The sequence below is a fragment of the Mytilus trossulus genome, chromosome 10, assembly GCF_036588685.1.
Source record: "Mytilus trossulus isolate FHL-02 chromosome 10, PNRI_Mtr1.1.1.hap1, whole genome shotgun sequence".
In the NCBI taxonomy this organism is placed as follows: domain Eukaryota; kingdom Metazoa; phylum Mollusca; class Bivalvia; order Mytilida; family Mytilidae; genus Mytilus; species Mytilus trossulus.
Window position 1 is genome coordinate 56,490,461 of NC_086382.1, and position 27,180 is coordinate 56,517,640.

A 27,180-nucleotide genomic window follows, 5' to 3' on the forward strand; every position below is an offset into this window, starting at 1 on the left:
AAAATTCATAGAAATAAACACACAGTTTATCATTCATGCCTATTAAACATTTTCTATCAACTACAAGTCGAATGTTCACACTTACACACACGTTATGACATCACATAGTGTATTTTAAACGTCATTGATTATTTTTTTAAATGAACTATTACAATTATATTTTTTTCAGGTACAGATTCATAAGCTTCAGTGGTAAACAACTGAATTGTGACAAGTTCCAAATTTAGCTATAACAAATCAAGTGCAGCATCATTCCCTAAACCAGTATCACCCGAATATTATAGTGAACGAAACATACTTAGTAGTTATGATCAGTATGGTTACCAATATTAACAAATCGTTAGTGTTTTTTTTATCGCAATATGACTTACTGAACTCTTATTCCCGATTTTCCATTCATTCAACATCTTCAAGAGACATCATAAAGCAGATATATCATATGAATAAATGTTCCTTTACCATAATATTCACATCTCAGTCGTCCATAGTGTAGATATGAACATAGTAAAAGGTATACATTTTTTTAAACCAACAGTCAACAAAAACAAAATTATTATTATTTTTTTTATTTATATTTCTGACATGGAATACAAAGGTGGTAATTATCTTCATGTTTTAGCAATCGGTGTTTTTGTAGATGTCTGTGATTTTTACTGACACTTTCGTCAAAAGATCATCTGCAAAAGCTTGTCTAACAGATTATCAGACTTTATAACATTTGATACAGTATTTAGTCACTTATGTCTGAAATAAGTAATCTTTTTACGATGTCCACATTTCCCCATCTGTAATATCTATGTTTAGATTTCCATTCTTCGTGTGGGTCTAGTGAACACTAATATGGTGGTGCCAGTTGTTTTAGACTGTTGTTGAAATCTTCTGTTTAAGGTTCTCCTTCATACAGTCTATAAAAGAAGGAAAACAACAACTGTACAAGAAAACATTTCATTGATACTACACTAATATGAGTAATTTATAATGGTAAACATTGGTGTTTGTTGATTGTCGACAACATAGTCCGAAAAGCACAAAACAGGTCTTAAAGTAATCGCTATGGTGTAAAGATACAACATGTAAGGACGACCATATGAATTTCTGCGTCTGGCGAATGGGACACAGAATAATTTGTACGTACAAACAAATATTTCTTATCAATGCACAACTCTCTATGGGGCGGCATTAATATTTTTTAGTGAGAATCATTTGCAGCTTTTTTTGGATCAGCATATATCTTCCAAAAGCTGGCTTTGAAGAAAAAATGTATTAGATTGTTGTAGTTGCTTTGTAGAGTTTTCTTCAAATTACCATTTTCTTATTTAAATGATCGTCCCCTAATGGTCATTTCGATATACACTGTGATATAATTCACTATATGAGAATGCATTATTGTGTTATGGCGATAACCATTATTTCCACCAACTTGCAGTTATTTCTGTGGAAAAAATATGTTTAGAAGGTGAATTGACGTTTTTATATTCATAGTATGGTGTAGCTGCGGTATCGTAGCTCTTTAGGTCCTTTTGAAATTTTTTGACTATTTGCGGACCGCAAATAGTCAAAAAATTTCAAAAGGACCTAAAGAGCTACGATACCGCAGCTAAGTATGGTGTAGACTATGGAATACTTCTTGAACCAAAAGCACTCTGTGAAACGCATCATTTGTATATGCAAAAGATAAAATAAGATATTAACTTCCATGACAATTCACTGCCGAAGAAGTGGCAAAATATATACATATTCTTCATTCTTGTCATTATAGAAGATAAACAACGTAAAAAGACAATTAAACAGGGAATGCATTATAATATTAAATCAATACGCTTGTTGGACAATGTTGGAGGTCTTACTTTTTGTTTTTTACATTGTAGATAAAACTTTTATAATCACAAATGGTCTTGATATAAACATTGTTTTTTCACTGACTCTAAAGAGAATAACAGAAACAGACTAATCCAATATAAGACTTTATATTCAGATGGATAAAACTAAACAGACCAACAAGAACCGTCAGTACGGAAATCAATAACTAAATCTGGACGTCATCTGAGAAGGATTATAGAGAACTGACAGATAGGGACACACAGTAATTGGTTATTTCCAAATCTGTCTTTATCAATCCACAAACCAATTGCCATGTCATGCCTTATATTTATCAAAACGCTACATTGAAGCCGTCACAGAAAACGTGAGGATAGACCATCACAAACTTACAGTTTGATACTAAATTGACAATGATATTCACGTATTCAGAAATATACATTAGAATAAAAATCTCACAGAAATATTGCAAGAATAAAATAGGAGACATAAGGCAGACATATCATCCCTGACATCAATATTTTCCTAAGTTAAGTAGATGCAAATATTAAAAAACGTAGCACAACCAAACCCGTCTTTCAATACATATACGAAAACAGAACTCGACATTGGTTAAATACTTTAAGCTTGCTTTCAAGACTTGTCGTCGTTTTACGTATTGTTTATAATTGCCATACTTGTACTTTATTATGATCTTGTCATTTATTCATTCGATATTACGGCGTTAGTCGACTTTTCTGTATGAACTTTTAAGCGCCTTTTAATTTTGTATTTGTATCTGTGGGGTGTTAATTGTTTCATTGGCGTTTTCTATACATTTACTTCTACCATGTTCGGTTCCTACCCACACAACTGAACATGTTTTCATTTGACTATACATAGGATACATGTTAACAAGAATGTATAAAAGAGATGAACGTTGAAGACAGAAAATGAGACATTATTATACTTGTAGCAAGAACGATAATCCTTTTTGCATGATTAAGTACGAGTGGTCTGTATGGAATTACTGCGATATTTGTTTTCAATAACGAGCTAAAAATTCAGAACTAATTACATGTCGAGTTCTAATGCCGATCCCCGATCCCTAAATCAAACCAATTTTAATAAAAGATAATAATCTAAAGGGTTTTATTTTCTTAAGAACATATTATGAATTTTACAATCACTCTCTTGCGTCTTCTGATGCGCAAGTAATCCTATATAAGCATGACCATAAACCCTTACTCAAAGTTTCGTATTTGTTCTGTTTACTATTTACCACACACATATTGCATGTTGTAGACTTCAAGCATGTTAGAAACATATCTGATTCCACGTGTTGTTAGAGATTCAATTTGATGCGCATCTGATATTTTGTTTGCCATCTTTTGTGGTAAAAATAATCAGCCAGAAGAAATAAATATTTTGGATTTGAAGAAGGCAAATAAATATCTTCACCTAATCAGATTTCTTTCTGTAATACAAAAAAAAGGCGCAGATGTTAGAAAAAAATTGATCAAAATTTTTATAAAAATTATCCATTTCATTTTGTGAAACTGACTAGAAAGTATTTTTGTTTATTACATTGCAAGCAAGCAAGCAATACAAATCCGTGTTCATAATTATTACAAATTTCATTTTTACACACGAAATGGTACGAAACCAGTCAGATATTTAGCTTTTTTACAACATAAACTATATTATCAAATTAAATATTGTGTATGCACGTGATAAATTGAATAACTTATCTGGTTAACCGCTACAAATAGTTTAAATAAAACGGAAAAAGGTTTAACATAATAAAAAATAATCAAAGACGAAATTGGTTATAAAATATCCTGAAAATAAATGGAATAAAACATCCTACCGATTGCCACCCAAATGAGGATTTTTTTTTAACTAAAACACATCTGGAGGCAATATACGATTATTAAATATTTGAAACATATATTTACAATTTTTCAAGCTCTTAATTATCTCATGTTTGAAAGAGATGTGCAAACTAAATATTACTATAACTAGAATGTTGCTTTTTATTTTCTAAATAGCAAGTAACTAATATTACATGCATAAAACACATCAATCTAAAAAGTAAAATCACAAAAATACTGAACTCAGAGGAAAATCAATTTGGAAAGTCCATAATCACATGGCAAAATCAAAAAACAAAACGCATCAAAAACGAATGGACAAGAACTGTCATATTCCTGACTTGGTACAGGCATTTTCAAATGTAGAAAATGGTGGATTAAACCTGGTTCTATAGCGCTAACCCTCTCACTTTAATAACAGTCTCATCAAATTCCGCTACATTTACATGATGCGTTAAATAGACAGTCACAATTAATAAAATAGTCAAAATATGGGTACATCAGTCATCATAACAGGTTTAACTCTGCACAATAGGTCGAACAGAATGGAGTGGTAGAAGTTTTGGCAGATAAGTAAAGTCAATACAGTTCCCAGATGGAGGCTTTAAGGAATGTTCTTGATCTATTGTTTATTTGAAAATTTTTTTTTTTTATGTAATGCAGATAAGTTGCCGCAGTCATTCTCTATATTTTGAAAATGTATCACAAATATCATTGCAAAAAGTATACTGATTGATTTATTTTTGACAATCTTCGAAAATCTTGTATTTTGATAACATATTGAATTCTGAAGTTGTTTTCTCATTTATCAATTAGTTTGGTCTTTTCTCTCACGAAATAAATCGCGATCAATAATTGGCGTTTCTTATTTCTCAAAACTTATAAAGAAAAAATATGTCCAATTCTAAGATTTCAGAAATCCTGTTGTTTCTTGTTTTACCACTTTTTTTCTTCTACAAACTTTTAATGAAATCTAGAGCTTGCTGTTACTGATAAACGATTTTGTTTTTTGTTTATTTGTCTTACTTATTTAGCAAAACTAGGCTTTGTCAAAAACAAGAATCTTAAATGTAAACTATTGTTGCCTTTTCTAACTTATTTTGTGTTTTCAGTGACAAATTTATACTGAATTAAAAGTTCTGAAGAGTTATTATTGATCTTTCTGTCAATTATCATCCGAGAAAATAAGCTCACGGATCAACTGATTCCATGATTTTATTTAAGAATTTCTGTTTGAATTTTCCAATCAATTTTGATTCCCATCGAAATTAACCTTTTGCGTACTAATTTTCTGTCGATACAAAGTCGTGCTGTGTTTCTTCACAGTGTCTTGAAGAAATTTACTTGGACAAGTGTAATGAAATGAACTGTTTGAAGATACATATTAATTTGTGAATTACAAATCTAGTAATGAAGTTTCACGCCTCATCATGTGTAATTTACCTCTAAGTGAGTCCTTCGTGTGACGATAAACTTAATTATTACTGTAATCATCTTTGTCGACGCCCCACTTACTAATATGGCCGCCGGAAACATAGAATCAACGTCAGTAGGGCTCTTTAATACAAATTGAGTTTACAAACATTGATTAGCCACAATGATCTGAAAAAGAAGTATCAAGACAAAAATAACATCCACTTAATTTGTTTTGTTAGTGTTTTTAACAGAAATATAAAAGAAAAAATATACGATTCCGCTCTTAACTGCTTAAAAAATTGAGTTCAAAAGTCATTAATTGCTTCCAAAATTATAATTATCTTGTCAAGAGCTGGTTTTTGCTATGTAATATCATCATGCCAGAAAATGTTGAAAGAAAGTTATTTTCTCATAGTTGTTAGAAAATGAGAATAAAACTAGATCATGTTTTCCATCTAATGTAATAAAAACATAACAATGGTTACAGTAATCGTTTTGCACTGGTTTATAATGTTGGATAAAAACTCAATATAGTAGCAAATCATTGGATAAAAAAGGGTCACAAGCAATAAAAAAAACTTGAATAAATGTACAAGATACCTTAGAAATGTGTGACGTGTCACAATCATAAGTAAAACAATAACAAGACAGTGCAACTGCAAATGACGACAACAGTTGACATCAGACACTAAACGATTAATTACAACTTAAAAGCGGGGTGAATTCATGGGCTTCGGAAGGGTAAAATGTTTTACTATCATGTTAGTCCCGTAAGAGTCTTTTAATAACTCACGTCAGACATTGATACATCATTTATTAACGGAATGATCTTAACCTTAGGTATATTTAGAGAAGAAATCATGGTAAGGTAGATATTTGTTATAGATAATGAAATATGTGGTATGAGTACCAATGCGATAATTCTCCGTCAAAGTCGCAATTTGTAAAAGTAGAAAAACTCATCATATATACCAGGATTACATTTTGTATTGACGCCAAAAGCGCATTTCTTCTAAAAAAGACTCACCAGTGACGCTCAAATCCCAAAAAGTTAAAGAGGCCAAATAAAGTACTAAGTTTTGCCAAACACAGCTAAGGTAATCTATTTCTGAGGTAGCTATAAGAAAAGCCTTAGTATTTCAAAAATTCAAAAGTTTTGAAAACAGTAAACTTATAAATATGACTGTATCAATGATAAACCAGTATAGGTTATAGTACGGTCTTCAACACGGAACTTCGGTTCACAACGGTAACTTTTCAATTCGGAAATTGTGAAGCATTATGAAATTCAATCATTGAAAAAATGTCCTTATAAATATTTAGTTTAACACTTATTTAAAACAAAAATGTTTACAACTTCAAGGGGTCAAATGATGGCTTTTATAAATCATTAGAACTTATAAATAATCTTAACTCTTTGCCATCACGAAAAACTGTAAAAGATTGCAAAACACATTTTGTCAAAAGACGCAATATACTATAACAATGAAACACTGAACATACATAAAAACCTCACACAAAATAACAACAAAAACTGCAACACTGTAAACTTCAAACAAAAAAGAGATCATATACATTAGAAACATGGATACACAAAGGCAGCAGTAGTATTCCAGTGTTCAAAAGTCATAAAACAAATCCGGTTTACAATCTAAAACAGAGGAAGGCAAATCAATTTTAAAAGGAATACAAGGGGACAAAATGACCAATGAAGTACAACAAAAACAAACGTCAACATACAAAGAAACGAATTATTTGATAACAACTGCCAAATTCCTGACTTGGTACAAGACATTGAAAAAATTGTTTTTTTGAACCTGGTTTTATAGCTTGTTAAACCTTCCGCTGTATGACAATGTTAAAAAATAATGCTAAAATTAACAAGATGTTAAATTCCTGTACAAGCCATGTTATTTATTATGACTTATAAAAATTTCGCGATATGATAATTTCGATACCGTTATAGATAACAAAGATGGCTATGACAAAAGGTACGTTTCGGTAGTCATGTTTTTGATGAAATAAAATTACATAATGGTTGATCAAACTATGCATCAATCGTTTCTATATACGTATAGACATCCGTGGATTTCCAACGGTTTGGTTTTAGCGTTCCTAATAGAAGGTAAATGCATACATACACTTCGGACACCTGGGCTTAATAAAGTTTCAATAATGATAATGTCCGTGAACCTTTTAAAAGTATTCTCCATCAGCATTTATACCTCAATAAAAAAACTTCATAAAAAATGCAAGCCTGGAATATCGTATCTACTTGGAGATAATTATCGTATATGTAAATGATGATATATGGAAATTGAAAGTTGTTAAAAATGAGGAGCTGGCGTCTTTCAGTCAAGGACATCGTCTAATAAGCGGAAGACGAAAGTGTAGGAGAATTCTCGCTTGTGTTCATTCTTCTTGAACAGCTTTTATATGGAATCTGATTAACACGAATAAAGGAACAAATAGACATATTTCGGTTGAATTAATCGGGAATGGCCTTCAACAATAAGCATTTTACCTAAACCCATGTGGCAATTAATGTGTAATATATCATTTCTCTCCTAATATATAGATTTGTAGAAATGGTTCTCTTAAGATTTATGGTACAAAAGTTTCAATCAATAACTCTATCCTTGTTTTTTGAATGAATACTGGTGAAATTAACCATGTAGACTAGATGAAATTACCAAATGCCCATGGGTGAAGTTGAATGTTATAATGCATTTTTTCATTTATTTCCATAGATGTTTAAATAGAACTTTACACAGGCAAACAATCATCTTTCTAAAAACCTTGTCGAAAGGATAGTATTTTGCCACCTTGTTATAAAAATGTCACTTTTAAGATAAGTTTTGTTGAAAGAAATGAACATTTTTATAATATTTATATTTGTAGGTTTGCATGCTATTATTTTAAGCAGATCACCATCAAATTCATACAGTTACAGTTTGTTTAATCAAACTAATTATAATGCGTACATCTATGAAATTTGTAAATGTGTTCTTAAATGAATTATAACATAAACCTGTATGTTTAGTAGTTTTTGAGGTAACTGCCATTTTTCGTCTTTGGTTAAGGAACAAATGGGTGCAGTTTATCTTTCATTTAACATTTACAGCTTTGTATAATTTGTCTCGAACAAGTCCATGACCTTTAGAAAACTATGGAAATTTCCAATCACCTTCCTTTACTAACATCAATAGAAATATTGACAAAACGAAAGTATCAATTGTCACATTACTTCCTTCTACTTGTTTATTCCTGTTTATTAATTGTTTTTCAGTTGTCATAACTAATTTTTAAAACATCAAATTTAAAAAATAAAAGACAAAGTGGCGTCATTCGTATGACACTTTACCGTAGTGCATGTACACATGCATCATACTACGCACTTAGTTTTGTAACGAAAGTTTGTGTTCAGGTACTGTATCATTTACATTGTTTTGATAAATTCGAAATAAGAAGTATATTGAATTAAACATTGCCCCGGTCATCAGTGAGAACTAAAATCCACATATGTTTCTACTTAGGAATGGTTGTATTTGACAAGACCCTTCTTGAATGTTTTATCCTCATTGCAAGTTAACTTTTAACTTGCTTTGGCCTTTTAATGGTTTTGCTTTGATTATCAATGAGTCTTTTGTGGTCGTAATGCGTTTCTAGCTTACATTATTACAAAACAGTATATATTTGAAATTCTAAGATTCTTATTCTAAAAGTTGGAATTTATACTCGTGTTTGAATTATGATTTTTGTGAGTTGTAGTAGGTGAATTATTTTAAAGATACTGTATTGACGTCGATAAATACTAGTTGTCCATCCATCATAACAATTTCAGTTTTCTCTATATTTTTTCAAAATAATAATATTTTTTGTATATTATTGATCATGATATGATTAAGTTACAAGCGTTTTTCAAATATTTCATGTTTGAAGATTGTTTATTTCAAATGTTTAATATTTGTTCATTCAATGTTTACATAAAAGTCTTGCTTTCTTATATCTATTGCTAAACGAACAGATATTTTTACGAAACAAAACCTTAAATAAGATAGGGTAACAATAATAACATTTTTCTATGTAGTTGACAATACCTGTATGCAGTTTATTTGTGTAGTCAACCTTATATAAAATGAACTGTCCAAGCTCGCCTTATTAGACTTTTTATCCGTTTTAAAGTCTTAAATCCAAAAACAATTCTGTATGGAAAATCTACTGTTCAGAACAAAATGATTCTTCAAACAAAATCAACTTTATTCGATTTGCTTATAATAAGCTACATATAAATGCAACAGTAGCGAACCGCTGTTCAGAATTTATAAATCAATTGAGAGAAAACAAATTCGGATTACAAACTAGGAACATTTATACCCGTCCTGGGCATAGGAAATGACATTTTGTATTTTCTAGGTTTGTGCTGTTTATTTTTTGTGTTTGAGTTTGGCCGAAGTATTGTCTGTATAAATTCATCTACGATTTAATACATCCGCCAATTAGTCTTCGAACAAGGCTCAATACGAAATTTGTTTTTTGTTTTTTAATTACATATTCCAGTAAAATCACAAAAAATACCGAACTCAGAGGGAAATAAAGCTCTATAATAGTGTTATCTGAAAAGAAGAAAAATAAGACGACAAGAGTTTCTGATGTTCAAATTTTGTGCATCGACTATGAAGAGACAAGTTCTGGTAACAATACAAAAACCCTGAGAGAATCGCATGGCTAGGAAGAGACAAGTTCAGGTAACAATACAAAAACCCTGAGAGAATCGCATGGACTCAAAAAGGAACGAGCTACTTGCATCAAAAGATGGGAAATATCGCAAAAAAACTAACATAGTATAGAAGCTTTATATACTTTCAAAAGTATGACAATGAAACGGATAGACAAACATTTGGAAGACGTCCTTCGACTTCTGTGTGACAATAAAACTGGGAGCAAATCCGTTGGGATGACAGCTGTTGTCACTTTCTGACAATGAAGCTGGTATTAAAAAGAAGAGATGATTTGTTTTGGCAACCGTATGATAATGAAACCGACAACAAAAAGATTGGATGTTTTTTTGGCAACTGTATGACAATGAAACTGGGAGTAAAATCATGAGACGATTGGTCGTATCATAGTTCATGTGATGTTATTTAGCTGATTTTCCGTGTTGATGTGAGGAGAACAGAAATAGTATTGTCAATATATATGGACCTAAAACTTCATAACTTTGAATTTTTATATTTTATAGTTGGAAATAAAATTCTCCAAATGTTTGTCACTGAACACTTTCTTCCAACTTTTTTTTCAGATCGATTCGAACTTTTTCTTTTTTTTCTTATTTCCTACATCGCACACCAGTTCTATGAACCTGTTATAGAAACAAAACTAAACCTCCTTAATAAATCGATTTTTCATATTGCAGTAAACGGCTAGCATGATCTACTAGGATGTCAAATTAAACAGTTTATCCAGCTTCATAAAGCATAGAAGAAACGAGGGAAATTTAATTATGATTGTCAGGTTTACTACAGAATTCCTCGGAAATTGTTTGTGAGTTGATTGTCCGTCATTTTAATTGCGATATCCTAAATTATAATTCACTTAGTGAATTGATTCGGAAGATGTCCAGAAGAAAATGGACACGTACAAAGATTAATGATTATTTATACCTTTCAATATTTGTATATTGTTATAACTGAGAGTTTCAACTATAAAATATTATACATATATAGGTTAACGTACGCTCATCTTTTTTTCCAGACCAAAAAACAATACATGAAGAATTTATTCACGGGCTGAATAATTGTTTTTTCAAACCTTGATCATATAATTGAGATGGGTAGGAGGAGTCTTAAAATGTCTTTCTTCACACTTAGTTTGCAATTTTCTAAAAAACAATATTTTGTTTATACGTTCTTAGAGTATATTTGACATTCTTTCCACGATTATGGCCTTGAATAAAACAACAAAGAGGTTAAACAAAAATAAATCTACTTATAACTTGCACGCGCCCCAAGCCTTTTGCTGGATTTCAGTTCATTATGAACGATAGAAGCCGAATATTTGAACCAAAGCAGTTGAAGAGCTTTATCTTAAAAAAAGGGCTTTAAATTCAAACCCATGTATACACTAACACCTTGACATATACTAGTCAATACTAACGGCAATATATACCAAATGAGAACTCTGTCAGAAAATTATTCACATTATTTGTACAAGCTTAGAAACAGGAAGATAAGCGAGTCTCGTCGAGCTTTCCAAGTGTTTTTGTTACGAGTACAATTTCTTTTAACAGAATGACATAATTTTTTATGTTATACGGGCGAATTACGTTCAGCAATTGATGGTTGCTGTAATAGGTGTATACCCGAGGGAGTAGCGTCCACCACTGTGTCGATGGCTGACAGTAATTGTCAGTGAGATTAACGCCAACCACTAGATTGATAGAGACGATTAATGACTGAGGGAGTAATTTCCACCTCTGGATCAATGTCATTTTTAATTGAATGTTAATGTCACAGGATGTAGTAGTGTCCACCAATGGATCAAAATCATTGGTAATTGACGGTTAATGTCACAGGAAGTAATGTCCACCAATGTATCAAATTTATTAATAAAACATTGCTGGTTTCAATGACAGTAATGTCAGCCACCTAATCGATGTCATCAATGAATGGCGGCTGATGTCCGGGGGTGTAGCGTCTACCAATATATTGATGCCATTGATGTCTAACAGTTAATGGAGTTACGAAATCCACTCATCCAACGATTCCATTGATTGCGGATTGTTATATCCTAGGAAGTTATGTCATAAACGATGTCGTGATGCCTAGCAAATAATGCCCCATGAAGTTTCATCCATCACTAGATCTATGTTATTAATAACAAACGGAAAGGATTACCTTAGCTGTATTGGCGAAAATTTGAGGAATTTTGGTCCTCAATGCTCTGCAACTTCGTACTTTATTTGTCCTTTTTAACATTATTTTTTTCGAGCGTCACTGATGAGACTTTTGTAGACTAAACGCGCGTCTGTCGTCAATATGAAATTTCAATCCTGGTATCTATGATGAGTTTATTGATTGTCGATTGGGTTACGTCTTTAACTAGATTGATGCCATTGATGTCTGACCGGTACTACCCGAGGAAAAGATCCAATGGTGTGAAATGACAAATTCACGATTAGTATTGCGAAATAATGTAAGGTCACTGTGATTTTGGACATAGAGTATTATAACAAAAAAACAGCGACATGTAAAATGTAGTATGGTTAATCAGTCAAACAATGGAAGTAGGATAAACTATTGAATAATTTTGCAATGGTTACTTAACCTTTTCCCGCTCTTAAAATCTGATTAATTTGACACATTAGATTTAGATGAAATATCTGCAATTTCCAGCCAATATATGCAGGAAATTTTGCACAGGAAAGCTTAAAGCATACGATCATAATATTTGTTGAGTATTATCCTTTAGAAATAAGTCCACACAGTTGGTCTACAGAACATATGTCTACAGCATTGAAAGACCATTAGTGAATTAAAGATTTAGGTAACATATCCGATTATTGCAGGTAAAAGTACAAAAATTATGTTAAGATTTCAAAAAATACTGATATACAGTCTTTAAAAGGATATTAGTCTTTTAACTAGTTGATTTGCCATGTTTATAACTTTTAAATTGCATGTGTTGTCTATAATCTCGCTAAATATAGCGGAATAAAACAAAATAGACCAAACGATTTCCTGTTCAGAATATCATAAATAAAATAATTACATTCTCATTTATAGGTTCATGATGTTTCGCATGCAGGCCGTAAAAGTGTTATTTTCCGCCACTTCTTAAAATCATATTTTAAATAATGCATACATTACAGCCAATCCAGTTCTTGGATGTCTTGAGTCAAAACATGGATTACAACTATTATGTTAAATATTTGACTTTCAACATTGGGATTAATGATTATATACTGGTTTATTTATTCCATATTTTTAATTTTAGTTTACTACTGTACTTGTCAATTATTCTGAACTATGTACATCCACGTGAATTTTTAAAAAAACTAGCTCATGATGCCTTGGATCGGTTGTACATTACATGAAATAAAAAATGAAAAAAATGAAAAAAAAACATATTAGGGTTCTGAAATAAAAATGAAAACAAATAATGGATAAAAATGAAAATTTTAACAAATTGGCCTAAACAATTAATTATACAGGAGTGAAAAATTATTCCGACACTCATTCATATGCTTTATTTTTAGAACAACATGATCTATATGTGCTTTTCACAAGTTTAAACAGTGGTTTTATAAGCAGTAACTGTACCAAGACAGGAATACAACAGTTGTTATCCATTCGTTTGGTGTGTTTGAGCTTTTGGCATTGCCATTTGATCAGGGAATTTCCTTTTTGAATTTTCCTTTGAGTTCAGTTTATTTGTGAGTTTACTTTGTTCTGTGCAAATATGACGAACTTGATTAGTAGAGCAAACATATAAAAGATTGAAACATTACGAAATTAGGTCAAATTAGGTTAAACTTTTATCACGATGGAATGACAAGATGACACATTAAGTGCAGTCTGTGGCTTGGTCATTATTACACCTCAATATCTTTGTTTGAGGCAGAAGTGACAGCGAAGTAATATCAAAACGTATACTAGAAAACAAAACAAAGAACTCTATAGCAATTGTCATTACATGTAAAGACAACTTCCTACGACTTATGACATGACAAACACGTTTTATAATTTATGTGGCAATTAATTAAAAAATCTGTGTGAAATTTGACAATTTTATTTTTGATAAATAAAACTTTGCATTTATTACATTCTTTAAGTATGAAAACACATTTAGTCTGAGAATTTAAACAAACCAATCTGTTTCCAGTCAACTTTGTTTTTAGAAAAGGAAGGAACTATGTAAAAAATCATCAATGGTAGCAAGCTTTTCACCTACAAAAGTATCATGCAACTTACCAAAACGTACTAATATACAAAGAAAATGGTGTAAATTATGGTACATAAAGATCTTTTTTAGATAAATGGTAAAATAAAAATTATCATGCAATAATATGGGTTTGTAATTAAACTAAGCCATATATGCCAGTAAAGAAAGCCTTAGAATTGGAAAGGATTTATACCAAATATAAATTACATGGGCGTCATAAACTTGATTTAAATGGATTTTTCACTTCTTTTTATCGGTACATCATTGAGAAAATAAACTGATAGATATAGTTCTTGACAAAAGAACTATGGGTAATTATTACATATATGATATCAGATACTCTTGATTGCGTCCCTTTTTCTCCAATTACAAGTAAAGTGTTAAATGGTCTTGTAAAGCGCGGGTAATATTACATGATCTTATCGCGGCTTCATATTGTCATCATCACATCGTACAAGTTGTTTATAACCTTTGTTGGATTCGGGTTTCATATCTTTATGGAATGATTTTTTTCGACTTTAGATCTTATCACAATTTTACAATATGGAACTCTCATATGTCATGTCTAGAAAATTTGATTATTTACCTGTTAACATATGTCCTAATAAGAATTATTAATAAGGCTTTCATTACTTTTCAACAAGACAGCACACAATATCAGACAAAACATTATAAATGAATACAATAAAATTGTTGAAATGAAAATAAAAGTATAATGTAATAAAAATTATATTACATACTTAATTTTGCACTATGTTCCCTGAGTCACTCTCCGCCTTCATACTATCTAAGTCTGTCTAACCTTCAAAGAATATATAACATTTATATGAGTTGAATAAGTTTGATGCGCTCATGAAAATTCTTTTGTTTCAACAGTAAAAATCCCTGTTTTCTTTGTGAAAATTAATTTTATTCTTTAAACCGGTCTCGCTGTTAAACAACTGTTACCTATATCCTTTGTTTCGTTGTCTTTCTGTTAAGTTGTGTGTCTTACAAAGAATTTCAGGTTGTTACATCATATTTTTCTTCGAATTTATACAAACAATTTTTGAAGACTATGTGTGTCTGTAACCTATATCCTTTGTTTCGTTGTCTTTCTGTTAAGTTATGAGTCTTACAAAGAACTTCAGGCTATAACATCATATTTGTCTTGAATTTATACAAACAATATCTGAAGACTATGTGTGTTTGCTTAACAAATAATATTACCATTCTTTACAAGTTTGTTAATATATCGTTTTATATTTTTTGCATATCATTTCAGTTTATTAATAGGAGAGATTTCATTATGCCCATTCCAAGTGATTGCATTCTGAAAGGTATCTTATTTTTTTTCCTTTAAATTAAAAGCTAAAATTTTCAAATCAATTAAGTTCTTCTAAACTCAGGCATAGATACCATAGGTCAGATTTGGAACAACTATTTTGAATATTTGGCATTGTATACACTTGTTCTGAGTCGAGTGCCACTAATGAAAGAAAAACTCGACTGAATGGCATAGAATACGCAAGGTATCTTCAATGAGTTTGACCCCTGAAAATTTATTGAATCAGTTTTTTTTAAGAAATGAATTACACAGTACGTATAGAATATTGCAGTGGTGATTTCTATGTTTGATCCCAATAGCAGCTTCAATATATGAGTATCCATTCTGCAATTAACTATAGATTTATTTACAGCAAATACTTTTCTTGAAATTTAAGTGAAAAATAAATTTGATATTAATTACTGTTTATGCCAAAGTACAGATTGTTTTTCGTGTTTGATATCATTGAAGTAAGGGAGCTACCATTTGATTTTTATGGGGGGGGGGGGGGGGGGGGGGGGGGGGCTAGGATGAAATTTGAAAACAATAGGCAGGACAGGAGTTTTGAGTAAAAAAAAGGGCAGGATGAGCAACTTGGTAAAATAAAAAGGCAGGATGACATTTTGTGTAAAAAAAGTCAGGATAAACTAGTAAAAAAAAAGGCAGGACCGAATAGAGTAAAAACAAAGGCAGGACAGAGATTACAACTAAAAAAAAAGCAGGACAAAATTTTTCATCCTAGCCCCCCCCCATAAAAATCAAATGGTAGCTCCCTAAATATATAACTTTAGAGTCATTCATTAATCACATTAGTCATAAATTCATCTTTTTATATTTGGCAGTGTGATAATGGAAAATATTTGTCAGTATGAATGTGCTAAAGTTTTCTTTAATATAAAACAGTCGTATTTTTGTGCTAACGAGACAATTGTGGCTTCTGTACGGTCAATTTCTCTGGGATCACAGGGGACACGTTTTTATTAGGACCGAGTCGACAATGTATTAGACAATCCAATCAAAAGCCGAACGCCTAATTTACAAACAATGACTGGGAAATTAGATTCTATTTGCAGGTCCCAACGCAAATCTATTCAAGGGGAATTCGTGACTTGCTTGCAAAATTTGTTTTCTCTAAAGACCGTTATGGTTGTTAAAGCAATAAAGACGAATTAGTCAGCTTTTGTAGTACGGCTTACAATGACATTTGAAGGAACAAGTGATTTAAAAGAAACGTTTCTTGTCTTGATGTAGTTCGATGTTGTTAGCTACGGTACACATTTATCCGGGAATTTTGTTCAGAAACTTTTACTGATCTTCTCATAAATTGGCCTGAAAACCATGGTATAGACTACAACACATCAATTAGATTACAGGGAAATACTGACAAATCTCCTAAAACACCCTTATACTGTTTAAATGAGCTCTGTTCAATAATTTCATTGTAACATAAATTTCAATCAGACAGGCCTCCTAAAGAATCCTCAAATTCCTTGGATAGCCGTAATTCATGTTGATAGCCAATAAAGGCAATTTTATTGCATTTTGTGCACGTGTTGGAAATAATTAAGATTTCGTTGTAATTATAAGTTTTAGATGCGGTTTGGTTCTGAAACGTATAATTTATCAATTTAGAAAACGAACAGTGTGCTTCTGTGCGGTAAATCCTCTGAATTTAACTAGCATGATCACACTAATTATCCCGACTCGTTAATTTACCGTATTTGGATTCTGTCATAAGAAATGAAAAATCACTTTTATTAGTTAGTTATATTGACTCATCAGATACTGACATGATAGAATGGCTGCTTTAACTTTACGGTTTTAGCAAAAAGAATGGGGAAAAAAGATCGAATTAAATTATCTTATTTAATAGTACATATTTTATGATGGCATCGTTACACATAGTTTTATATTTCTTATGTGTACATTTTTCGTTTAATATTATGTTGCATAATGAAAGACTAAATATCAATCTGATTTCACAACGATGGTTAAACAACCAACTTTGAAAAATGGCAATATATGACTTATCCAAGAAATAAGCGGTTCTCTCCCTTTTACCGAATGATACATGTACGGGAAATGTCAAAAATATATCTGTTGATGTGAATAACACAAATATGAATGTTAAGTAAAACTGGTGTATCTATTTCATGTTATAATAAAGGCCTTAATTTTTGGATCAATGACATTTTATTATGTCAACAAATGTTTAACGTTCGGCAAATTATATATAATTTGACGATAACAATGGAAATATACGTTTAATCTACTAATTCGTAGAACTATTGCCTCTTTGTGACTAAGTATTCTATCCTTGATGACGTATTAAGATAAAACATCTGTCTGATATTCCAGGGTGATAAACCTAATTACTTCCTATTTTATCAAACTACGATATAATTAAGAGGCCATGATCGAGACGGGTTAGCTGAGGACAGGCAAAATGCTTGTTGATGTAGTAATGCAGGAATCAAAATACAGAAACAACAATACCAAACTGACGATTTAAATAATTTGAGTAAAGTTTATATATATATTTGTATATATCAATCCAATACGATTATATATTTTCGGTTTGTACTACTTAGATACGTTTAGTAATATGAAAAGTCTTGAAAGACATCATGTCTAAAATTCAGAAAATATCACAAAAATACCGAAACTCCGAGGAAAATCGAAAACAAGAAGTCCCTAATCAAATGGCGAAATCAAACGCTGTAACACACCAAACTAATGGATAACAACGTCATATCTCTGACTTGGTACAGGTATTTTCTTTCGTAAAACATGATGCATTACACATGGTTTTGTAGCTAGCTAAACCTCTCACTTGTATGACAGTCTCATAATATTCTTAAAGTGATAATCGTTACAGACGTCGTTGTAACATTACTTCTCATAGTCACTGTCTTCCCATCTACCCTACCTTAAATTCATTCAACCAACTTGATTTACACTTATGACATACTCCCATTAAGAAACAATCCTCTAATTATCGATAAATGAAGCAGATATTTTAACATATTACCTAACATATTGATGGCTGTCAAAACCATATGTTTATCATTGTATTTTTACTAACTAACATACATGACATATGCTGTTACAATATATGACAACATATTCCGTTTATTGTCATTAAAAGTGTAAACTTGTTTCATTTTTTATAATATGATTTGCCAAAGTTGTCCATTTACATTAGATAAAAGACTTAAAGAATTAAAAAAAAGATCAAATTTATTTGCCAAGATAGCACATTCAGTCCTCTATTCTCACAATCTGTGTTCAAACAGCAACAGTGTATTGGCGAACAATTCAAAAAGGTCACGTGATTCTAGTATTACTGTTAAACTGTGAAACAGAACCAACTGGACATTTTCCCACAGCTTCTCCTTACAAAAACTACAAACCACAATAAGGCCTTTATAATGTATGTTTAGTTCACGCATCATTGGCCTACAAATTGTATAAACAAAATTTTGAATTTGAGGAATATCTGAATATTTTAAATGATAAAGATAGAATAACATATTGTAGATTTCGTACGGGTAACCATAAGTTACCCATCGAAACTGGTAGATGGAATAAGATTGAGCGAAACCTTAGATATTGTAACTTATGTCATTGTAACGAGATTGGTGATGAATTTCATTACACTTTGCAGTGTAGTTCTTTGGCAAATTTTCGAGCACAATATTTGGATACTTTTTTCTTGCACAGATGTAACATACTAAAATTTGAAAAACTATTTCAGTTAAAAATTAAAAATAAGTTGAAAAAGCTGTGCAAATTTATCAGGGTTATAACTTTTCAAGTGAGTCTTCCTGGTTAATCACCACTCTTCTTTACTATACTGTTTATCATGTATTATTTGATATTTTCATCTCATCTTGTCATGTGTGTTTGTGTTATGTTATATGACTTTTGATGAACTTCTTTGTACCATTGTATCTTTATGGTGTTTAAGAAATAAAGAATCTTGTAAATATAACGGAATTTGATGAGACTGTCGTACAAAGTGAAGGGTTTAGCGCTATAAAACTAAGTTGAACCCTCCATTTTCTACATTTGAAAATGCCTGAACCAAGTCAGGAACATGCCAGTTGTTGTCCATTCGTTTTTGATGTTTTGATTTTGAGGTCAGTTTTTTTGTGATTTAACTTTTTTCAACAACAAACAAAGCTCATAACGTAAAATAAGCTATAAATGTTTGCAGCATGACATAATGTGCAACCAAGTATAGAAAAAACTAACGGCTTATTTTATACTGATAAAATGAACGAAAATCAATTACAACCAACAGCACTAATAAAACTCAAAAACGGGTTAAACTAACAAAAAGCAAAAGACAAAAAGTGCCGCTTGAAATATCATTACTTTAAGCTAGTCCAAATTTCAACTTTTACAGAACTTCGTTTTCTAAGACTCAAATACCAATCAAAACACATTTATCAAATTTAGTGTGATGACATCATTATCAGTCTGGAATAAACCCCCTGATCTTCCGCGATGTCATTATATATGTATTGGCCAGATTGAAACATTGATAGCAATACTGATTATTATTATAATATCAAAAATAAAACCAATGTAAGTATCGATAAAAACAAAATCAAAGATATTACTACATTGATATATTTATAACCGTTAAGAGCATTTTTATTAAATGGAGCAATAATTTTACATGATCGTTTCTGAATTTGCGGCCTAAAATCACAACATCACTGTAAATAAAATGTGATATCCTATTAGTGACTCAGCCAAAACTCCAAGTCAAATGTTTGTATCAATAAGAGAAATGCTATTTAACACGTTTTAAGATCGAAATATCCGACTCAATAATTTGCCAGTTACATATAACGATTGTCATTATTTAGATATATAGGTATAAAGCTTCTTATTTGACAGACACTGACACTTAGAACGAGTTAAAAGTAGTGTACACAGTAACAAGGGTGTGAAACGAAAACTGTCTCTTTTGTCGTTAATTCACTATGCAGGTTTTTTTCTTGTGATTTTAATATATCTAAACATGAAGAAAACCAACTAGAATATTTGTATTGCATTAATTCAAACTCACTTTGTACGAGTAAGTTTCTCCAATGTCATTGATAGTTTTGCATTTAATATACAACAGGAAGGAATATTCCTGCACGTTAAGGCTGTTATTCCCTGAAAAAAATAACATCTGACATCATTGAAGAAAAAAAAAAAGTCAGATCTCAAGAATTGAAATCGTGTAGATCGAAAATACATGTAGCGATATTTCATATTTCTATAATAAAAAAATGACCTCAAGATTTATCGAATTTCGTAACTAATATGTCTATGTATTTATTTGTCCGACTGTATTCCAAGTGATGTGTTTGGTTTGTTTGAGCTTTTCATTTTTCTATTTTCCTAGGAGTTCAGTATTTTTGTGATTTACTTTTCACTAGTGTTGAAAGTAATTTGTAATTTTGTCAAAAATGAGTAAAATGTGACTGGTTTGAAAATTCTAAATATTTGAACAATACAGACACGTGTTTCTTTTTTTAAATAATAAAATTATATGCACTGAATGCGACTTTTGGAAGAGAGACGTTCATAGTATGATCGTGCAACCGTCTATTATTTGATTGACCCGGACGTGAAAATCACTCGGAATATTGCAAATTTTCTGCTTTGTGTTAATGCTGCAATTACACAAACAGAATTTACGCACTAATGAACCGTTAATATAAAGTTACGGCTTCTCGTAATTCCTTCCTCTGGGAACTCTAATTTGGCGTATTCGACTTGTGGGTAGTGTAACAAAATTACGGACAATAATGACCGATGTTGGTCATCAGACGAAACTAGAACAGCTGTTATTCTTTGACAAATAACGGGTTATATCTAAATTCTTGTCAATTTTGATCGAAATCAATTAGAAGTTTATCTGCCTCTAAACCAAAAGATCAAATCCAAAGCTTTATATTGATTTATTTTAACACTAAGTTGTCATTTATATAATTGCATCGTTTACTGGAAAATTTGAGGGTTAATGGAACTGCTCTTGTGCTTAGAACGACCTATGAATGAAGATATATGTGAATAAGTTGACAAGATATGTAGTTTTCATTAGAAGTTTCCAATATAGTTTCTTTTCTTCAAAAGAAAGTTGTATATAATAAAAAAAGAAAAAAATGAAAGATAAATAAGAAATTGTGTTCAAACCTTGTAACTACATTGAAAACAATCGCGCAATTGGTCTAACTTTGATTAGGGACTTTGCGTTTTGAATTTTCATCGGAGTTCAGTATTTTTGTAATTTAACTCTTTGTTTGTACTATACAAATCAAGCAAGATTCAAAAAATATATTGCAAAGGTTATCAAACAATGTAGCTTGATACGAGATGCTTTCAATGCAACATTTTTTTAAAAACATCAACTTGTGAACTTGTGTTCATACTTTTGTTTACTATTGCATAGTTGTTGTTGATCGCATATATTATAGTTTCCTTTGTTGAATTGACCAACAACTTGTTTAGGCTAGATAATATTAGCAATCTAATTTGTCATATATAAATATACGTTAAGATTGCATTTTTCAGAAATTTGTTTGGTGGGTGCTGTCTTATCTATGTTATATTCGCGTTCATCTGAACATATGATGCACATTTTGGAAGAAGCAAGCCTCTGGGTGCGGATTTTTCTAGCTGTTTTGAAGTTCCATTTGATGGCCCTTCATTGTTTTGTGATTTGTGTTCTAATTGTTGTTGACATATTCCCCAGTTCCATTCTCCATTTTATGGAACAATATTTATGAAGCCTTACCAAGTCAAGAAACGTCAGGTTCATTGGATAAGTGTATTAAAACATTTACTGTTCAAAGACATCATGTTTTGGAAGACAGATTTGAATAATCGGCATTATTCTTTGTTTCCCAAGATATCATGACTTTTGAGGGTTTTTTTTTTGTAATTAATTTGACAAAATATCAAATTTAAAGTGATCAATAAAAATACAGATATAAAACATAAGTCAGATTTTGACATTAAAATGAAAATGTTTTGTAGTCAAGTCATGCTAGAGGAACCTGACAAAACATGAAAAAATATTGATAATTTATAAAAATGATGAATTAGGTGACACCTTTTTATAAATATATAAATTACTTACACATGTATTGATGACTATTCTGTCAACAGGTGCGCGTTGGAGTGACCGCTTCTCATCAGTATTCATACCAAATCGCCAGGAAAACACCATAATTCCACGTTTAAGTTGTCTTATAGTGAAGCATCATACCTGAAAATTTCAAATGGTTAAAAATTCAGATTTAATGACTTAAATATCGAATCTAAAAGTAATTATTCAAATGAACCGTCAAACAAATGCACAAATCATTGCATGAAGATTGTAAACCTGTCAAATATATATATTGATAATGATTTTTTTTAAAGCAACTTTAAATACACGTGTAAAAATCATTTCAATTCATTTGACTTAGTTTAAGTCTGCAACCGTAAGATAAAAATAGACAGAAAGAGTTTCTTACAATTGTAATGAGTAAAAAGTTGACGGAAATAAGACTTTTGGCAAGGGATTTTCATATAACCACATGTTAAACTGAAAAAAAGGCCAATATTACTATTGTATTATTTGGTGTAATATGTCTTAAAGGGAATATTATTATTCACCATTCGTTTTGAAAATGAAATTATTGGGGGTTTTTTCATGCCATTTTCTGTACAATTATTCAGTTTCATAGCAGTCACACTTCTGGTACAATATACAGACCTACAATGTACCACAAGAATGATGATACTACACACATTCGATAATTAAATACAAATCAAACAGCAATATCTTATAGATTAAGTTACAGTAAAAAGAAATCAGGTTGATTGGCCTTCCAAGACCGTGCATGTTTTAAAAACTTCAGAAATATGAATGGTTTCCAAAGCATTTATACTAACCATTAACTTTTTAAAAAAAACCTCTAATTTGGGGAACTGACGTTATGGACTTACATGTTTAGTAAATTCAGGGAAATATGTTTTTCATAGTTTAGTTCGATTTTTTATTGTAATTTTGCATTTTTCTTCGCCCTCAGAATCATTTCGCTTTTAGAACAAATGAAAGATAATACAATGACATTAACATTGTCTAATTAGAATATTCCAAGGACTTGTCTGCAAGTCTAGATCCGCACACACCAACTTTACAGAACTTGGAAGTATAACAATATGTAATGTAAAAACACATGCGAGGGTGGGACATAACTATCTAAGATAAATAAAAACCAAATTTTGATAAATGTAAATACATATATTTAAAATGTGTTTGATCCTTAATACCTTTTTGATTTTAATTTTCGACAAATTAAATATGTAGTGGGAAAGCTCATTTAATGTTTCCCATCGTGTGAATAATATATGGTTATAAAATGTTCAAAGCACCTTGTGACGTAATAAAAACTGTCTGATATAGATCATAGTTGGTGCAAAGAAGCTGAATTCTTTTAACCTTAGTACAGACGGTAATAAAAATGATAAATTATACAATAGACAAAATAAAATACAAAATATGTTGCTTTAAAACAAAAGTCAAAAGATGAATAAATATTCTTTTTACAAAGCAAAGTAAATATTGAACAAAAATGACACAATGAAACAATTGCAGCATATGTTAGAGTCACTATGGCAAGATTCGATCACGGTCCATTATACTCTTGTTAAATGCATACATTGTTCCTTGTCAATAAAAGTACAACTTTATCCTTGCAAGAGGGATATAATAAAGAAATGTTACACACATGTTAGTGTTAGTATGGATATTATCGGCCCAGCATGATCCTAGTCAAAACCCAATCAACTGTTGTAATCTTCTTATTTTTTAAATTATCGATACAGGTGTTAGGCCAAGAAACTTGCGGTAATGTATTCCGCCTTTAAGTTTCATTTCATTTATTTTCTAGCCTCTCGAGGAATAGAATTTACAATAAAATCTTTTTTTCATTTGAACTACAACAAGAAAATTGCGTGGTAAGGTACAATATAGCAATGAAACTTTCAATTAAAGACGGAAATTTCATCGTTTTTTTCTTCAGGTTCACAAAAAATACACACGCAACGAGTAAAAAATATAGATGGGAGAAAATTCGTTTGCCACTCTGTGAACTATAATTTGGCAAGTATTTCTTAATTAAATCGAGCTTATGCAATATAACCCTTGACAAAAAAAAATGTTAAAATATGTTATATATATAAAAATGCGATTGTTTTCTTTGAATATGCTTTTACACTATTGAGGATTTGTTGGAGTAGTTGTTAAGAATTATTTTAAACTATTCTTTTTCTATCTTTCTCTCCCGGGATCCATTGATTACAATAATGATAAACTCAAATTTATTTTGGTAATTTTTTAAAACTTTTTATTGGTTCGAGGTTTCACTGTATACACTCTTAGACTAATAAATGCTGATGAATACCCCCAATAAACATCATTAATAGTTCAATAATACAAAAATGCAGAAATTAAAAAAAAATCACTCATAAATTTTACTTTAACTTAATAATGTAAAATAATGACAAAAAAGGGGAAATTAAGTATGCCTTTTCATCCTAATATTTAACACATTGTTTATATAAATACTTGATAAAAATCAGTCATGCTTCTTCAATATTATTCAATTAATATGGTTGCTGAAGCTAGAAAAGGTTTTAACACATGCAGTCTTTTGTTTTTACTTAAGCAATGGAAATCAAGAATCACGTTTTTTTAAATTATTCATAATATGAAGATATTATACATACACAATGTATTTAATCTCATTATGTTCAGTATGCCCTTTTTTTTACCAATACACTGGGGTAAACATAGTGAATGTAATCTAATGTTCTGCTGCGAAGGCAAGGTACTCAATTAAATATATTGTGTTTTAACAACACAGGTTAATGAGCAATAAATTAATAAATTAACAACATGAATGAGTTAGAGATTTACCGTCCCTTGTGTACCAAAACACTCTATCAATTCTGTGTATGTTTTCATGGTGCTGTTGTTGGTGTTTGGTGCACAATATTTCATGACTAAGATTTTCGTTCTCGGCACACATTCGAAAGACTGTTAGGTGATTAAATTATTAACAACTGACTGCATAATAGTATAATTTATTGTTTTAAAAATAGAACTACTTATATTAATGAAAAGACTTTTTCATAATCAATATAATGCAGTATATATTGTTTATAGAATGGTATGTATACAAATGATAATTTCTTTCTGCATATGAATTACTGGGTCGATGCCACTGCTGGTGGACGTTTCGTCCCCGAGGGTATCACCAGCCCAGTAGTCAGCACTTCGGTGTTGACATGAATATCAATTATATGGTCATTTCTATAAATTTTCTGTTTACAAAACTTTTAATTTTTCGAAAAACTAAGGATTTTCTTACGCCCAGGAGTAGATTACCTTAGCCGTATTTGGCACAACTTTTATGAATTTTTGGGTCCTCAATGCTCTTCAACTTTGTATTTGTTTGGCATTTTAACTGTTTTGATCTGAGCGTCACTGATGAGTCTTATGTAGATTAAACGCGCGTCTGGCGTATTAAATTATAATCCTGGTACCTTTGATAACTATTAACACCACTGGGTCGATGCCACTGCTGGTGGATGTTTCGTCCCCGAGGGTATCACCAGCCCAGTAGTCAGCACTTCGGTGTTGACATGAATATCAATTATATGGTCATTTCTATAAATTTTCTGTTTACAAAACTTTTAATTTTTCGAAAAACTAAGGATTTTCTTACGCCCAGGAGTAGATTACCTTAGCCGTATTTGGCACAACTTTTAGGAATTTTTGGGTCCTCAATGCTCTTCAACTTTGTATTTGTTTGGCATTTTAACTGTTTTGATCTGAGCGTCACTGATGAGTCTTATGTAGACGAAACGCGCGTCTGGCGTATTAAATTATAATCCTGGTACCTTTGATAACTATTATGTTATTGTATATATAAAATACAAACACGGGACCCGGTGATAGAGTAATGCAGTCACATTGACAGTTTTTAAGACGGTCCTCAAACATTTATGTATATCTATATAATTATATAGACAAAGGTAATTTTTGGAAAAATGATTAGAAATTTAAAAGCTATCAGATTATAAACAAATGACGACAATGCAACATGCGATACTGACTGAAACAACTGTATACGCAATAGTGCAAATTACCTTTTCTATCTTGAACGGTGAACATAATAAGGCTAGCTACCCTTTTCTTAATAGTGCAAACTTCCTTTCTTTAAAATCTTTACCCTATAAAAAGGACATTCATTGTCACTAGTTTTCAATTTCTTTTTATACATTTGATGTAGACAGGGCTAGTTCAGATCAATACATATTTCATATTACCTCTTTTAGTATTGGTCTATACATTTGTATTTCACGTTTGCAGTTCAACATAATAGAAAACCATTGAAATAACTCCACGGACAAATTTCAAAGTAATTTGAAAGAATTTATTTGAAAAGTTATTAAAAAACAACCATAAACAAATATTAAGATTTTAATCCAATTTACAGTTTCCTAAATAGTGCCCCTTGAGTACATTTCTTCTTAAGAAATTTTCCACTTGCTTTCACCTTAGTCTTCTGTGTCAATAGAGCATTCTTATCAGGCGTGCAATATGGGCGACATTAAAAGATTTCTATTCAACACTGGATGAAAAGATAAAATAGCTGTAGCACACGTGCGAGCTAGGACTAGATGATAAAACCGGATTTAAAAGGTCTGCAATAATACACCAGGACATAAAACGCAGTAGATTCGTACCTAGCTGGCTTATTAATTGTTTCATTATTTGTT

General features: G+C 30.9%; 1 long non-coding RNA gene across 6 annotated transcripts in view; it reads right to left on the bottom strand.

Moving 5' to 3' along the window:
* Positions 1–420: 420 nt before the first annotated feature.
* The window catches only part of LOC134688215 (uncharacterized), a 76,349-nt gene continuing 49,589 nt past the window's right edge, over positions 421–27,180 (bottom strand). For 4 of the 6 annotated variants that reach the window (XR_010101795.1, XR_010101797.1, XR_010101796.1 and 1 more), the window contains exons 2-6: positions 22,484–22,612; positions 20,420–20,511; positions 14,771–14,832; positions 5,115–5,273; positions 422–905 (exon numbers count right to left, since the gene is read on the bottom strand). This is a non-coding gene — a long non-coding RNA (uncharacterized LOC134688215). Of the gene's footprint in view, positions 906–5,114; positions 5,274–14,770; positions 14,833–20,419; positions 20,512–22,483; positions 22,613–27,180 lie in introns of all 6 variants that reach the window. The other 2 variants (XR_010101792.1, XR_010101793.1) reach the window with 2 other exon arrangements.